At 40.5% G+C, this 16,600-nt stretch overlaps 1 long non-coding RNA gene across 1 annotated transcript in view; it reads right to left on the reverse strand.

Moving 5' to 3' along the window:
* LOC138848967 (uncharacterized) overlaps positions 1–16,600 on the reverse strand; it is a 152,534-nt gene that overhangs the window by 91,425 nt on the left and 44,509 nt on the right. Inside the window, exon 2 of the long non-coding RNA XR_011387214.1 lies at positions 3,357–3,543. This is a non-coding gene — a long non-coding RNA (uncharacterized lncRNA). The remainder of the gene's footprint in view (positions 1–3,356; positions 3,544–16,600) is intronic.

Genomic DNA, 16,600 nt, shown 5'->3' on the forward strand with positions numbered 1-16,600 from the left:
CAGAGTTACAGAGAGGCAGAGGCAGAGAAAAAGAGGTAGGTTTTCCATGCACTGGCTCACTCCCCAGATAGCTGCAACTGCCAGAGCTGTGCCAATCCGAAGCCAGGACCCAGGAGCTTCCTCCTGGTCTCTCATGTGGGTACAGGGGCCCAAGGACCTGGGCTATCCTCTACTGCTTTCCCAGGCCATAGCAAAGAGCTGGATCAGAAATGGAGCAGTCGGGACTCCAACCGGCACCCACATGGGATGCCGGCACTGTAAACGGTGGCTTTACTCACTATGCCACAGCGCCTGCACACAAAAATAATTTAACCACTTTTCCATTCTACATATTTTCCCTTTTTCCTACTGACTGCAGATAAAGTAAATAAAAATTATTATCTTGATTACACTTGACCACGGTACCCTCAAAAATAACTAGCACAGGAACAATGCAACTAGACTCATTTCAATTATGCTTTCTCCCAGAATTTACTGAATCAATTATTACATTTAGTGTCACTCATTAAGTAATGTACTAGCTTCATTGGTTTGGTCTTCACTATTTACTTCCTTTGTCTGGACTTATTTTCACAGAGATGCATGAAAAATTGCCTGGCTAGGCTTTAAACTCTTCATCTATAGGCATTTTCTTTACTATTTCTTTTTTTTTTCTTTAATCCCTTTAAATTTAGGCACCATAGAAAACTCTTATTTTCCTCATAATGAACTCCTCAGTGTGTTTCACAGTCTTTTGTGGAAAATAATGAGATAATGATAGTGCTCTCAGACCTATATTTTCTACTTGATAGACTAGCAATTATATGATTAAAGCATTTTTAGAAACTCACGTTAAGTATATGATACCCTAGGAACCAGTCCATCATGTAATTACACAGTCAGGAGAGAAAGAATTTACATAACTAAAAGCCATCTGAACAGTATTCATGACCAGTCTGTGATTTTTTAAATGGATAAATATTTAAGAAATATTAAATAATTCTCTATACAGCACACTTTTAATGTTAGTTAGGAACGTGAATTCTGTATTGTATAAATTAGGTTTAAACTTCTATTTTCTGTCAATAGTAAAAGGAAACTGTGCTAACCTCCACTGGAAACATGTGCTAATGAGCTGGATATATGAGAACAACCCAGATAAACCAGAATATTTCTCTCAAAAAAGACAGGTACTTATACAACAAAACAGGCAGGCAATACCCAGGTATTTAGGCTCTTTGATGAACACCAGTTTTACCAAAGATTTTCTTAGATCCATCTTAAAGGCAAATTTGATTATGATTTTCTTGAATGTCAAATCATTACACCTGCACTGTGAAACTGGAAGAGATCTCTCTCTCTCTCTCTCTCTCTGAAAAGTGATCCCTGTTAAATATAAGAATGGGAATAAGAGAGGAAAGAGATGTACAGTTCGGCATATGCTCACTCAGACTTACCCCTAATGGTAGAGCTAGAAATATCCCAGGAGATTCCAATTCAATCCCATCAAGGTGGCATGTACCAATGTCATCTTACTTGTTAAAGGAGAAAATGATCCTACATGGGAAGCAGGATACACATAGACTCATAGAATGGCAAATGCCCTAAACAGCACTCTGGCCTCAGAATCAGCCCTGAAGGCATTCGGATCTGACTAAAAAGCCCCATGCGAGTTTTGCAGGCATGGAAAGCCAAGACACTCTGGGGGGAAAAAAAACCTAATTGAAAAATCTCTGTGAGTGAGATCCCAGTGGAAAGAACGGGCCATCAAAGAAGGTCGTACCTTTCGCTAAAGGGAGGAGAGAATTTCCACTTTGAATATGGCTTTGTCTAAATAAGATGATAGGTGTTGGTGAACTCAAGAGGCTTCCATAGCCTTGGCAGTTCATGACAAGAGCCTCGGGTGATTACTGACATCATAAATAAGAGTGTCAATTGCTAAACCAACCATGGGAGTCACTGTGCACCTGTTCCCCATGTAGGACCTTGTCGCTCGCCCATTTGCGGAGGAACGACACCGGACCCTGTGCTGTTCTTTTTGCCCGGCCCTTCCCGGGTTTGCTGCCATCCCCCCGGCCCCCGTGGAGGGGGGCACCCCCGCCACTTTCCCTGCTTCCACGGAGGAGCGGCACACCGCCGGCCGGCTCTCTCAGGGGTTGCTCAGATGTTCCTCAGATGTTCCTGGTGCATGTTGTCTCTCTCTTCCTTTATAGTCCTCTTCCACCAATCCATGCTCTGCTGCCCACATGCCGAGCACGCTGCTCTCCTCCAATCAGGAGCAGGATCAGCTTCTGCAGCTCGTCAGTCGAACTGGTGAGGCAGCTGTGTAGAAGTTGTTTGCTGTCTCTCAGCACCATATTGTGGGAGATCAGATGCATAGAATTAGTCTTAGTTCCAGTAATTTAGTCTAGTCTCGGTTGCTCCCCACAGGACCTCTATCCTTAATGTGTTGTACTATGTGAATTAATGGTAAAACTACCACTAAAACAATACTCTATACTTTGTGTGTCTTTGTGTGTGCAGTCTGTTGAAATCTTTACATAGTATATACTAAGTTGATCTTGTGCATATAAAGATAATTGAAAATGAATCATGATGAAGAATGGGATGGGAGAGGGAGTGGGAGATGGGATGGTTGCAGGTGGGAGGGAGGTTATGGGGAGAAAAGCTGCTATAATTCAAAAGTTGTACTTTGGAAATTTATATTTATTAATAAAAGTTGAAAAAATCCAGGAGGGACATTAACCAGAGGCACAAAGGGTTCAATTAGTGTGTATTGAAAGGATCCTTCCTCAAAATCTAAATATATTAATATCTCCCTCTTCTTATTGCCTTGTTCGGCTCACAGAGCCCACCGTCCTGCTTTCCTGGTTCATTGAAGAAGACTACAGAAATTTCCAGAGGCAGAGCCCTAGAACTAATCCTTCTAAGAGATGATCTCGAACAATGAGCAAGTAATCCCAGAAAGGCGGCTTAAATGGCTTAAATTAAATGTGAGGGCTTCAAAATGCCCACTTTGAAAATGTACATTATCTTTTAATGCCATCTCTCCATAAGCTTGTAGTCGTACCATCTTATTAGGAAAAAGAATCAGGACACCAAACTATGTATGGTATTTTACCACTTGTAGTTTGGGTTTGTTGTTAAGAAACAAAGAGGAAAATATCTCTGTAAAAGTACACAAGAAAACTAGATGAGGGTTTTTTGTTTTAAATTATTTCATATGGTATGTTATGCAAGCATGAGGGCAGGGAAGGGAGGAAAATTCCAAGATATATCAGTATGTTTTCTAGGCTTTCAATAATTTTAATGTATTAACTACTCAAAAACTATGCGAGCATTTCAAAAAGAAAGGAAGGAGTCTTTCTTTAACTCACTTATCTGAAAGGCAGAGTGGTAGGGATCTTCTCTATGCTGGTTCACTCCTCACATCATCACAGCAGCAGGGGTGGGCCAAGCTGAAGCAGGAGCCAGGAACTCATCTGAGTCTGCCACATGGACGATGGGCCCAGCACCTGGGCCATCCTCTGCTAACTTCCCTGGAGCATTAGCAGGAAACTGGATCTGAAGAGGAGAACCAGGATTCAAACTGGCACTCTATCTCTGTAGCTCTGCCTTTCAAGTCAACATATAAATATACAAACTAATCCTTAAAAAAAAATTTCATGGAAATTCATAATATGTAGAAACCATGAGTAGATTTTAATGTGTTTTGAACCAAAACAAATCAATCTTTGAATTCTACTTTCCATGGACTTTTGGAAATGCCCTCACATAGATGTGTTTTCTTTCGTGTCTGGGTCTTCTCCTTCCCCAAATAGCATGGGCTTTCTACAGTTGAATTGTGAAGCACACACAAAAAATAAGACAGTATTCTTAATGAAGTTTTCTGTTGCACTAAGGGACAATTACAACAAAGTATATGCTTATTTTAGAGTTGCTAATGAAATTTCTTTAAAAAGGTCAAAACTATTTAAAAAAAGAAACTACTGTATTTTGCAAAATGACCCAAACATTGATTGTGACACGTGCACTTTCAACGCCAAGTGTAAAAACATTAAGTCTGTGATTGTAGAGTAGATTGAAAATGTCTTTTTGAAAAAATTAAAGAAAAAAGAAAGGAAGAAAGGATGGGGGCTGGGGGAGGGAAAGAGAGAAGGAAGTATGGTTATGTTCTTAGAATCACACCTTTGAAATATCTGAAATCTGTTATCTTTATATTAATAAAAATTTAAAAACTGAAAAAGAACATTGCACCTGGCAATTTTGATAACCAACTGCAACCACTGATACAATTCCTGGCTTATCACTTTATATCTAGGGATGTTTTCATGAAAAAATTTAAATTGTTTCTTTACCTTATTTCCACCTGAACATAAATTCCCCATCTTCCTAGCCACAATAGGAGACAACATGGTAGCATATCAATAAAACACATTCTGGAATAGTCAAAACCTGATGAGAAATGTGGAGGCCTGGAGGTCAGGCAAGCTGCTCTGTTGTCACTCATTTTCTGAGCTAATGTCACACTGATGTAAGATTTAATGGTTTGTTGCAAACAGACAATATTAAAAAGAACATCTTTTAGAAAACAGACTTTCAGAAAATTGAAGACAATAATTATTATGCTTAAAAAAGCCATCAGCTGTGCATTTATAATATGACCTATCATAAAAATGTCATTTTATTTATATTAACATCTATTTAAATGTTTTGAATTTATTGTTATTCCCAGCAGCTAACAATAAGAAAATAATAGCATTAAGCTCAGTTTGAGATCTATTTTTTACTAGAAATCATGACACTAATGAACTCTGAAAATATTGGTAATATTACTTCTTTCTCAGTCTTGTAAAACAACAACGAATGTCTATATATAAAGTATATATAAGCCAATTATGTATGTGTGTTTATAACTTGACAGGTGAGTTTCTTCAGTCTAAGAAAAACAAAACACAATAGTTTGTTGTATTTTTTACATTAGACAAAATGTGTTTAATTAATTTTAATATAAACTTTTATCAGAACTTATTTTCATTGAATTGTGGAAGTCAAACAAAATAGGATATTTTGAAATAAAATATTTTAGAAAATGTTGAATAGAGCCAAAATCCTATCCAGAGAGATCTGTATTATAGAAGCACAATATCCAGTAATTTCTGGGTAATTGAGAGGCTCTGTGAGAATAAGGCCTTTGGGTTGAAATCATGGTCAGGGAATCTAAGGATTCAAGGGCACGAGGACTCCAGAACCTTAATTTTTTAAAATAAAGATAATTCCTCTTATGAAATATTCAAGAGGATTAAATTTAGCATGTAAGCAAAAGAATCTAATAAACTATAAAATGATAATACCACTGTAAGCTATTCATATTATTATTGATAATACATCCATTTGAATGCCAAAACAGTATTAAGATTTCAGTGCATAGATTCAAACAACTTTAAACCATTTTAGGTAAAAAGAGTAAAATATATTACCACTTTAACTCTTACTATATATTTTTGCAATGTTTAATGCACATGATATTTATATTTGAGGGAAACAAAACATCAGCATTTTTTCTTAAATATAAGTGTTCTTCATTTATCAATAATAATCTTGAAAGTAAATTGCCTAAAATCTCCATGTTTCAAATTTTTGAATAGTTTGAGAATAATTAGAATTAGTTCTACTTTAAAGACTTGGTAGAATTTGGCAGTGAAGCCATGAAGTCCTGGGTTTTTCTTTTTTGGGAGGGTCTTTATTACTGATTCAATCTCCAGTTTTATCCAGTGCCATTAGGCAAGAAAAAGAAATCAAAAGAATATAAATTGTAAAGTAATATCTCAAATTATCTCTGCCGATGTCATGATCCTATATAGAGTAACCAAAAGACTCCTCTAAGAGACTATTGCAAAATATAAAATGGTAAGGTTGCAAAACATAAAATCAACACACAAAAATCAATTCCTGTACACTGACAATGCCATAGCTGGGAAAGAACTTGTAAGATCAGTACCATACATTGCAGGTAAGCTGTGGTACAGTGGGTTAAGTCACCATCTGCAGCACCACCATCCCATACTGGCACTGGATTGAGTCCTGGCTGTTCCACTTCTGACCCAGCTCCTGCTAATGTTCCCAGGAAAGCAGCAGAAAATGGCGTAAGTGCAGCTCTTTGCTCCTGGCTTGGGCCTGGCCCAGCCCTGACTATTGTGTCCATCTGGGGAGTGAACCAGCAGATGGGAGAATTCTCTCTGTCTCTCTCTCTCTCTCTCTCCCTCTCTCTCTGTAGTTCTGACTTTCAAACAAATCTTATTTTAAAGATCAGTACCATTCACAATGGCTACAAAAAACTTTTAAATACCTTGGCAGAAATTTAACCAATAGGTAAAACATCTCTATAATAAAAAACTAAGACATTAAAGAAAAAAACAAGAAGACACACAATAAAATGGAAAAATTTTCCATATTCAGGAATTGGAAGAATTAATATAATCAAAATGACCATTACGTCCCAAAGCAATTTACAGATTCAAGGCGATCCCAATCAAAATACCAAGAACATTCTTCTCAGATGTAGAAAAAACAATGTTGAAATTCATATGCAAACATAAGAGATCCTGAATAGTTAAACCAATCTTAAACAATAAAAACAAAGCTGGAGGAATCACAGTACTAGATTTCAAGACACTATAGGGCAGTTACAATAAAACTGCATGGTACTGGCAGAAAAATGGACATGTAGACCAATGGAACAGAATAGAAACCCCAGAAATTAAATCATACATCTACAACAAATTAATCTTTGACAAATGAGCTAAAATCAGTCTCTGAGAAAGGACAATCTCTTCAACAAATGGTGCTGGGAAAATTGGATCTATGTGTGCAGAAATACAAAACAAGACCTTTATCTTACACCTTAAGCAAAATCAACTCAGAGTGGATCAAAGATCTAAATTTAAGACCTGATACCATCAAATTACTGAGGAAACCCTGCAAGACTTTGGCTTGGGAAGACTTATTGGAAAAGACCCAAGAAGCAAGGCAATAAAAGCAAAAATAAAACGGGATTATATCAAGCTAAGAAGCCTCTACACTGCAAAGGACACACTCTGGAGAGTGAAGAGGCAACTGATGGAATAGAAGAAAATATTTGCAAACTATGCAACTGATAAGGACCAATATCCAGGATCTATAAAGAGTTCAAGAAATTCAGCAACAGGGGCCAGCGCTCTGGCTTAGTGGGTAAGGCCACCGCTTGCAGCGCTGGCAACCCATATGGGTGCTAGTTTGAGTCCCAGCAGCTTCACTTCCAATCCAAGTCTCTGCTATGGCCTGAGGAAAGCAGTGGAAGATGGCCCAAGTCCTTTGGCCCCTGCACCAGTGTACGAGACTCAGAAGAAGCTCCTGGCTCCTATCTTTGAATCGACCCAGCTCTGGCCATTATAGCCATCTGGGGAGTGAACCAGCTGATGGAAGAAATCTCTCTCTCTTCCTCTCTGTAACTCTGCCTTTCAAGTAAATAAATAAATCTTTAAAAGAAAAGAAACTCAGCTGGTGCCACGGCTCACTAGGCTAATCCTCCGCCTTGCAGCGCCAGCACACCAGGTTCTAGTCCCGGTCAGGGCGCCGGATTCTGTCCCGGTTGCTTCTCTTCTAGGCCAGCTCTCTGCTGTGGCCCTGGAGTGCAGTGGAGGATGGCCCAAGTCCTTAGGCCCTGCACCCCATGGGAGACCAGGATAAGCACCTGGCTCCTGCCTTCGGATAGGCGCGGTGCACCGGCTGCAGCGGCCATTGGAGGGTGAACCAACGGCAAAGGAAGACCTTTCTCTCTCTCTCTCACTGTCCACTCTGCCTGTCAAAAAAAAAAAAAAAAAAAGAAAAGAAAAGAAACTCAACAACAAAACAAACAATCCAGTTAGGAAATGGGCAAATGACATGAACAGAAATTATTAAAAAAAAAAAAAAAGACAAATGTCATGTTTCCTCTGATATGTGGCAATTAATATAGAATACAAAAGAAGTATAGAAATGAAACGGACATTTTGTGATATGATGAGCCCTTGTTTATACTCCTATGGACCGGTGGTCTTCCTACTTTGTACTTGTTGACTATTATGATTAGTGGTGACTTTAGCCTGTGATTATAGAATAAACTTCTGCCTTTGCAAATATTAATTAAAAGAGAGGGACTGGCATTGTGGCGTAGCAGGTAAAGCCACTGCCTAGAACACCAGCATCCCATATGGGCACAGGTTGGAGTCCCAGCTATTCCACTTCTAATCCAGCTCCCTGCTGATGTGCCTAGAAAAAGCAGAAGATGGCCCATGTCCTTAGGCCTCTGCATCTATGTAGGAGACCTGGAAGAATTTTCTGGCTCCTGACTTCTGGGTACCCAAGCCCTGGCCATGTAGCCTTTTGGGGAGTGAACTAGTGGATGGAAGCACTGTCTCTCTTTCTCTGCAACTGTGCCTTTCAAATAAAATAAATAAATAAATAAATTTTAAAAAAACCTCTTCTAAAAAAAATGGAAAGAAAGTAATGGAGGGAAGGAGGAGGTTTGGGAGAGGAGGAACTGTAGTTATCTTCATAGAACCATATCTGTGTAATCATGAAATAGAACCATATCTGTGTAATCATGAAATCTGTTCTCTTTATATTAATAAAAATTAAAAAATAAAAACTATTCATCTCCTACTCCCGCTTATTAGACAAAACCCAAAATGGCCATCTCCTTTTCCTAATTGTCAGATAAAACACAAAAATGCCGGTGATGTTTTTAAGTAAGAAAAAAGTCTCTTTTATTTACTGACATGTCTTTGGAGTACTTTGTGTTTTATTTGTAAACTCACTGACAACTAGCCAATTTAACAAGCCAATAAAGGACCTAGGTTCTAGTCTACTATGAATCACTCAGCTTTACTGACTCTGTGACCTGGTGTAAGCAGCTTAACCAAAACTGTCTCAGGTTCCTCACCTACGTAATGGTGGGTACTAATAGTACCTACTCCTCAGAGATCTGCTGTGAATGCAAGTGAGCCTTCACAGGTTCAGAACTGAGTGCAGTTGGGCACAGGGGAGGAACCCACCCCACCATCCAGCTATCCAGTGTCTGCTGTCACAGACGACTGTGCATCTCCTCACATGGGCATCACAGGCTCGCTGATCACTCCCAAACCTTATTTGTGAAGACCAACAGGACCGGACTCCACCTCAGATTCATCCTCTTCCCCGAGTCAGGCACTCACTCTGGGAAGCCCATTTAGATGAAATCAAAGTGACCCCTCTGTCAAGTGAAATTAATGAACAAATCACCTATTTTTATTTATTTTTTTTTTTTTTGACAGGCAGAGTGGATAGTGAGAGAGAGACAGAGAGAAAGGTCTTCCTTTGCCGTTGGTTCACCCTCCAATGGCCGCCGCGGCCGGCACGCTGCAGCCGCTGCAGCCGGCGCACCGCGCCTATCCGAAGGCAGGAGCCAGGTACTTATCCTGGTCTCCCATGGGGTGCAGGGCCCAAGCACTTGGGCCATCCTCCACTGCACTCCCTGGCCACAGCAGAGAGCTGGCCTGGAAGAGGGGCAACCGGGACAGAATCCGGCGCCCCGACCGGGACTAGAACCCGGTGTGCCGGCGCCGCAAGGCAGAGGATTAGCCTACTGAGCCGCGGCACCGGCCCATATTTACTAGTCTTAATCATAACAGCCTTAGCAAAGGTTTATTCCAAATTCTTGCCATAGGACTTCATTTCTTCATTCATCTAACCAAAAAACAAGTACTTAGGGAACCCTCACTATATTACAAGCCCTGTAATATGTAGTGGAATACAAAATTAAGCAAAAAAAAAAAAAAGCAATCTCTTTTTTCATGTAATAAGTTAGGAGGCCGGCACTGAAGCATAACAAGGAAAGCTGTCGCCTACAGTGTCGGCATCCCATATGGGTGCCAGTTCGAGTCCTGGCTGCTGAGGAAGTCACCATGACGTTGCTATTAGATAAAGGTTTGTGCAGTTAACAGGGGAAAAGAAGCGAACAGCTGTGCTTGAGTGCAAGAAAGTAGACATGGCCAAGGAGGGAAAGTGATGTTAAAAGCCTGAAAGAGCTGGCGCCGCGGCTCACTAGGCTAATCCTCCGCCTTGCGGCGCCAGCACACCAGGTTCTAGTCCCAGTTGGGGCGCTGGATTCTGTCCCGGTTGCTCCTCTTCCAGGCCAGCTCTCTGCTGTGGCCAGAGAGTGCAGTGGAGGATGGCCCAGTGCTTGGGCCGTGCACCCCATGGGAGACCAGGATAAGTACCTGGCTCCTGCCATCGGATCAGCACGGTGTGCTGGCTGCAGCAGGCTGGCCGCGGCGGCCATTGGAGGGTGAACCAACGGCAAAGGAAGACCTTTCTCTCTGTCTCTTTCTCTCACTGTCCACTCTGCCTGTCAAAAAAAAAAAAAAAAAAAAAAAGCCTGAAAGAAAGAGGTGAGATTGGACTTTTAGACTTGAGAAGGAAAAGGTAAGTGAAACAAGACTGGGAGAATAAGCCCAGCCCTTCAAGCCATGTTAAAGGGCTTGTTCTCCAATGCTAAGAACAAAAGAAAACTATGGGAGAATTTTAAGCATGAGTAAGTGGACGGTTTTGAGCAGAGGAAGGGGTGGATGTGTTGGGATGTGGATTCTACCTGTGAAGAACTGTTCAGGGGTGGTCAGAGTGAGTGTGGAGAAGCCAGTGAAGAGCTTGTTGCTGGGGTTCTAGAAGGAAAATGTGGATTAATTAGGGCAGGTGAACTAGAGTCTTTGCAAGTGATGAAGGAAGACTTGGTGTTTCCTAGGACATAAATCCTCTCTTTCATTGTCCAGGCGCAGTTTTCATAGAAAGCCATTTTCCTTTCGAAGTGTCCTAAAAGGACTCAAGTCAAGGCTACTTGTGGTGAAAAGGATTCTGTGTACATTTGAATTCATAAGGGAATATAAAATTCCAATTTCTAAATGATCAGTACAGGGGCTGGCATTGCAGAGTACTGGGTAAATCTGCCACCCTTAACTCCTGCATCCCATATGGGCATCAGTTCATTTCCACTTCCAATCCAGCTCCCTGCTAACAGCCTAGGAAAAGCAGCAGAAAACGGCTCAAGTGCTTGGGCTTCTGCCACCCACATGGGAGAATCCAGATGAAGCTCCTGGTTACTGACGGGCAGGCTCCGCCCTGACCACGGCAGCCACCTGGGGAGGGAACAAGCAGGTCAAGACCTCTCTGTCTCTCCTTCTTCTCCCTGTAACTCTTTCAAATAAATCAAAAGATCTTTAAACAAATTAATTAAAAATAAATGAATAAACAGTTTTATTTCTGACCAGAAGAAGCCCTTGTTTGGTGTTACAGTAAAAACATACACTACTGAAAATGAACCAAATGAAAGAACTACCATTGAAATGCATTTTTATTATGAAAATATCATAGGCAAATGATCATTTATGAGAAATTGGACCAAAGAATAATGACACTTTTGAAAGAAAGAAAAATACATCCAGGAAGTTGAAAGTCACAGGCAAAAATAGTAACAGTTAGTTATTTAAAAAACATTAGTTATGTCAAAAACAATTGATAGTAACTTATTGTTAAGTAATTGATAGTAACAATCCTTTTTTTTAACTTTTATTTAATGAATATAAATTTCCAAAGTACAGCTTATGGAGTACAATGGCTTCCCCCCCATAACTTCCCTCCCACCCGCAACCATCCCCTTTCCCGCTCCCTCTCCCCTTCCATTCACATCAAGATTCATTTTCAATTCTCTTTATATACAGAAGATCAGTTTAGTATATATTAAGTAAAGATTTCAACAGTTTGCACCCACATAGAAACACAAAGTGAAAAATACTGTTTGAGTACTGGTTATAGCATTAAATCACAATGTCCAGCACATTAAAGACAGAGATCCTACATGAGGAGTAAGTGCACAGTGACTCCTGTTGTTGACTTAACAAATTGACACCCTTGTTTATGGCATCAGTAATCCCCCTAGGCTCTTGTCATGAGTTCAAGGTTATGGAAGCCTTTTGAGTTCATCGACTCTGATCATATTTAGGCAATGTTGTAGTCAGAATGGAAGTTCTCTCCTCCCTTCAGAGAAAGGTACCTCCTTCTTTGATGACACATTCTTTCCACTGGGATCTCACTCACAGAGATCTTTCATTTAGGTCATTTTTTTTTTTTTTTTTTTTTTTTGCCAGAGTGTCTTGGCTTTCCATGCCTGAAATAGATAGTAACAATCCTAAAACCTTTGGCCTGATGACTGACTGCTGCCTCAGAGAGGTCTTCCATATTTTAGCCACTAAACAACCATGATTTATATGTAGAAGTGGTTTATATGCCAACAAGGCACCTTCCTCATAACTTCACAGCAACCGAACAAATTCACACAAACACACACACACACACACACACACACACACACACACACACAATAGTTCCAAATATACATAAACTCACACATCTCAAAGGATTAAATAGGAAACAACAAAAAAAAAGGAACAGCACAGGCCTGTGCCATGGCTCACTTAGCTAATCCTCCACCTGTGGCGCCTGCACCCTGGGTTCTAGTCCCAGTTGGGGCACCGGATTCTGTCCCGGTTGCTCCTCTTCCAGTCCAGCTCTCAGCTGTGGCCTGGGAAGGCAATGCTCGGGCCCTGCACCCGCATGGGAGACCAGGAGGAAGCACCTGGCTCCTGGCTTTGGATCAGTGCAGCATGCTGGCCGCAGCAGCCATTTGGGGGGTGAACCAATGGAAGGAAGACCTTTCTCTCTGTCTAAAAAAAAAAAAAAAAAGGAACAGTACAGCACAAAACACATCTTCCCTGCACAAAACAGACGTGCAAAATCATTCATTAATATTTTCTCTAAGATGAATTGTATGTCTCTCCTAAAAGAAAAAGAATGAAGTCATTGGCAGCCCAGCTCTTCCTGAGTAGAAGTGAGACATTAATTTAGATCATTGTGCACGTTGAAAAGCATTGCACTGCAGGGATTTCCAATTACACCACACAGAAGCAGAACTCTGTTTGGGTGTCACTTGGCTGCCAGCATCCATGGGTGAGCTGTGTAACACTCCTGTCATGTAGCTCATGTGAGAAAAGAATTCTGCTGTTCCAAGAAATGGCACTCATCTTGGAGACCTTCCCAGTTACACAGAAGAGCATAATTTCCACATTATCCCCAGGCATACTGTCTAGGATGATAAGTCTACGATAGCTTTATGTGTAAATTATATACACAGCTCTACTAATGAAAGGCATACGGACTGCTTTTTGGTGGTGGCAGTGCAGAAAAACAAAATCAATTTGTTTTTTTCATTTTTATGAAATGACACCTGAGCCACTATTACCATCTATGGTAATCCACAGAGACTGTGAGGGCTAGACGGTAGATGGGGTAATTGCCCTGTGCTTATCTAACAAATCAGGACTGGAGCAAGCAAGCCATGAATGTCAAAAGGGTACAAACTTCTCGGCCACTTTGTAAGTGCTGTGTTTCAGGATTTTGATTTTAATTCCTTCACACTTTTGATCCCATGTCTAGTTTTCATCAGGGGTTGAATTCTTTTGCATTGCTTTAATTTTTTACATATGAAAGTACGTTTGTGAAGGAGAAACAGGAAGTCCAAGAAATATAAAGGTTACCATGTATTTATTTTCCTTTTGATGACAAAACTCCCCATCCCAGGGGCCAGAGACAAGGGATAAACTGCAAGACAAACAGTGTTCTTTTCTTCTATAGGCTCACAGCCCTTTTGTTAAGACACAAAAACATGAAAAATTTTCTATACTGGTAATCAGTATCATTTGGAAGACTTTTTTTTTAAACTTTTATTTAATGAATATAAATTTCCAAAGTACGATTTATGGATTACAATGGCTTCCCCCCATACCGTTCCTCCCAGCCACAGCCCTCCCCTTTCCCACTCCCTCTCCCCTTCCATTCACATCAAGATTCATTTTCGATTATCTTAATATACAGAAGATCAGCTTAGTATACATTAAGTAAGGATTTCAACAGTTTGCTCCCACACAGAAACATAAAGTGAGGAATAATAGATGATTTTTTTTAAATGATGATGAAATCAGATCAGACCTATTGTCATGTTTAAACCCAGTGAGAGTAAAGTTGGGAGTTCATAATTTTTTTTTTTTTTTTACAGAGGATCAGTTTAGTATGCATTAAGTAAAGATTTCAACAGTTTACACCCACATAGAAACACAAAGTGAAATATATTGTTTGAGTACTCGTTATAGCATTAAATCTCAATGCACAGCACATTAAGGACAGAGATCCTACATGAGGAGTAAGTGCACAGTGACTCCTGTTGTTGACTTTACCAATTGACACTCCTGTCTATGGCATCAGTAATCTCCCTATGCTCCAGTCATGAGTTCCCAAGGCTATGGAAGCCCTCTGAGTTCTCCGATTCTTATCTTGTTTAGACAAGGTCATAGTCAAAGTGGAGGTTCTCTCCTCCCTTCAGAGAAAGGTACCTCCTTCTTTGAAGACCTGTTCTTTCCACTGGGATCTCACTCACAGAGATCTTTTGCCAGAGTGTCTTGGCTTTCCATGCCTGAAATACTCTCATGGGCTTTTCAGCCAGATCCGAATGCCTTTAGGGCTGATTCTGAGGCCAGAGTGCTATTTAGGACATCTGCCATTCTATGAGTCTGCTGAGTATCTCACTTCCCATGTTGGATCACTCTCCCCTTTATTTATTCTATCGGTTAGTGTTAGCAGGTACTAGACTTGTTTATGTGCTCCCTTTGACTCTCAGTCCTTTCATTATGATCAATTGTGAACTGAAATTGATCACTTGGACTAGTGAGATGGCATTGGTACATGCCACCTTGATGGGATTAAATTGGAGTCCCCTGGTATGTTTCTAACTCTACCATTTGGGGCAAGTCAGCTTGAGCATGTCCCAAATTATATATCTCTTCCCTCTCTTATTCCTACTCTTATGTTTAACAGGGATCACATTTCAGTTAAATTTCAACACTTAAGAATAACTGTGTATTAATTACAGAATTAAACCAGTCATATTAAGTAGAACAGACAAAAAAACTACTAAGAGGGATACTTTTTGTCAATTTATTGAATTCAACAATTCTAAATCAAGTAGAATAGAAGTAGATATAACACCTGATATTTGTTGAGCATTTACTATATATACACGTTTCCCACATTTCTAATCCTTAAAAAAATCTCATCATTATAATTGCAATTGTTATTTTTTTAAATTTTTGTTTATTTGAACGGCAGAGAGAGAGAGAGGGGCACAAAGAGAGAGACGGATAGAGATCTTTTGTCCACCAGCTCGCTCCACAGATGCCTTACAACAGCTGGAGCCGAGCCAGGCTGAAACTGGGATCCAAGAACTCAATCCAGCTGTCACACATGGATTACAGAGACCCAGTGCTTGAGTGGTCACTGCTGCTTCCTGGAGTGCACATTAGTCGGAAGCTTGAATTCCACGCAGATCCGGGGCTTGAACCAAGGCACTCCAATATGAGACGTGGGCAACCCAAGCAGTGTCTTCGATGCTGTACCAAACACCCACCCCTCACCATTATATGTGAATCTTCATTTTAGAGATGAGAAAATGGAGGATTACACAAGTCAAACAATTTCTAAAAGATAACATGTCTGAAAAATGCAGGCTGAATTTCAACCAATGTCTAATTCCACAGTGCTCTCTCCTTTTCCTTTCTGGACGGTGTTCTAACATTTTCCTTAACCTCAGCATTCAGGCACTTGTGCCTCAGGGGTGTGTGTGTGTGTGTGTGTGTGTGTGTGCGAGTGCACACATGCTTGATTTTATTGTTTGATACAAAAATTTTTCTTTAATCCATTCTCCTTTTCTCTTTTCTTGAGGATTTCAGTGGGGAAATGAACCAAGTGTGTTGTGGGTATTCCATTCTAATTGAAAACAACCATGTCACTCTTTCTCTCTCAAACTATTGTTTTATTGCCTTCATGTTAAAATATGTTTACTGAGCACCTTTTATATACTAAATATGATGCTAAGTGTTTTGTGAGTCAGCTTGTGGACCTTGCCCTCTACTTACAGAAAAACTATAGTCAAATAATGAGTGAAGTACGCTCCAATAAGTGATTTGGTAGGAAGCACGCAGTGTGTCAAGTAAGCACCTGCCAACAGGATTTCAGCTGAGCCCTCTATAGGTAAGCTGTCACCTGAAACTTACGAAGATCTGGGCTAGCTTTCATTTTCACTTTTCCAACCTTGACCTCATTTTTCAGAATTTTTTTTTAAAAAAGATTTACTCATTTATTTGAAAGAGTTACAGAAAGAAGGAATGACAGAGACAAAGAGCTCTTCCATCACTGGTTTACTCCCCACAAGGGCTGCAATGGCCAGGGCTAGGCCAGGTTAAATACAGGAGCCAGGAGCTTCACCCAGAACTCCCACATGGGTAGCAAGGGACCAAATTCTTGGGTCATCTGCTGCTTTTCACAGGCCATTAACAGGGAGCTGGAGCATAAGTGGAGCAGTTGGAACACCAACTAGCACCTATGTGGGCTGCTGGTGTCGCAGGCAGCAGCTTTACCTGCCCCGCTATATCATCAGCCCCCATCTTTCAGAATTCAGCCTTTA

This window comes from Oryctolagus cuniculus, chromosome 3, assembly GCF_964237555.1.
Source record: "Oryctolagus cuniculus chromosome 3, mOryCun1.1, whole genome shotgun sequence".
In the NCBI taxonomy this organism is placed as follows: domain Eukaryota; kingdom Metazoa; phylum Chordata; class Mammalia; order Lagomorpha; family Leporidae; genus Oryctolagus; species Oryctolagus cuniculus.